General features: G+C 45.0%; 1 protein-coding gene across 5 annotated transcripts in view; it reads left to right on the top strand.

Moving 5' to 3' along the window:
- The first annotated feature begins 81 nt into the window (after window positions 1–81).
- ankrd6b (ankyrin repeat domain 6b) overlaps window positions 82–1073 on the top strand; it is a 32073-nt gene continuing 31081 nt past the window's right edge. For 2 of the 5 annotated variants that reach the window (XM_034899981.1, XM_034899976.1), the window contains exon 1: window positions 86–358. The gene's annotated coding sequence lies outside the window, so the exon portion shown is untranslated. Of the gene's footprint in view, window positions 359–1073 lie in introns of all 5 variants that reach the window. The other 3 variants (XM_034899978.1, XM_034899977.1, XM_034899980.1) reach the window with 3 other exon arrangements.

Genomic DNA, 1073 nt, shown 5'->3' with positions numbered 1-1073 from the left:
AAGAGAGAGTAAGAGAGAGAGAGAGAGAGAGAGAGAGAGAGAGAGAGAGAGGCGGGCGGCAGCAGCGGCAGTCAGTGCGTGTTTTTTTCTCCCTGGAGTTTCCTCTCCAACAGCAGCTACTACACCAGCCCGTCGGCCCCACGGACACCTTCTCCGTCCGAGTGGACGCTTTCTGTCTTAGGCTACAGAGAATTTCTCTTCGAGGTTAGTCGCTTTTATGAATCCACTTCATGGTTTATTCGGTTTACATGGCTGCTTTCTGTACTGCGCACTGACGCGACGAGCTCTGCGCTGGACTCCTCTCGCTGCAATTACGTCCCAGCTTCAAAGAAATCTGCAATAGGCCTATTCAAATAATGTAAGTTGTAACTTTTATGTAGCCTAACCTATAGCTTTATGTCGGCCTGTTGCGGTAAATGTGTTGCGACTGGATGTAGGCTATCACTGTTCCTGAAGTGCTGTTATAGTGACTTTATTTTGCTTTGAAACTTCTGCTCCAGTGATCTCCCAATGGTTAACTCCTATCATCGCCAAAGGGGTTGTCTTATCACTAATATTACATGAATAATGTAACTGGATGTATGTGTCTGTATCCTCTCAGTGTTCTCAGAGCATGAGGAGAATACTGATGTTACAGAATAATGTCAATACTTAAATGGCTCTGGTCTGGACCAAGTGTGAAATATGTCTGAGACAAAGAATAAATTAAGCAATTCAAAATGAACCAGGATACACAGCCTGTGATGTATCTGATGCAAAGTAAGTCTAATTTCTACTCAGGGGTTACACTTCACACCACAAAATCTGCATTTGTTGTCACATACAGCCAACATCTTCTCACTATCTGCTAGCTGCCTGTCCCCAGAACACACTGTAAAAAACATCTCCTCACTATCTGCTAGCTGCCTGTCCCCTGAACACACTGTAAAGAACATCTCTTCACTATCTGCTAGCTGCCTGTCCCCTGAACACACTGTAAAAACCTTTTCCTCATGATCTGCTAGCTGCCTGTCCCCTGAACACACTGTAAAAAACTTCTCCTCACTATCTGCTAGCTGCCTGTCCCCTGAACA

The sequence above is a fragment of the Etheostoma cragini genome, chromosome 18 (genome assembly GCF_013103735.1).
Source record: "Etheostoma cragini isolate CJK2018 chromosome 18, CSU_Ecrag_1.0, whole genome shotgun sequence".
NCBI classification, from domain to species: domain Eukaryota; kingdom Metazoa; phylum Chordata; class Actinopteri; order Perciformes; family Percidae; genus Etheostoma; species Etheostoma cragini.
Note: the sequence above shows the minus strand (reverse complement) of the source record. Positions and strands in the feature narration are given on the sequence as shown.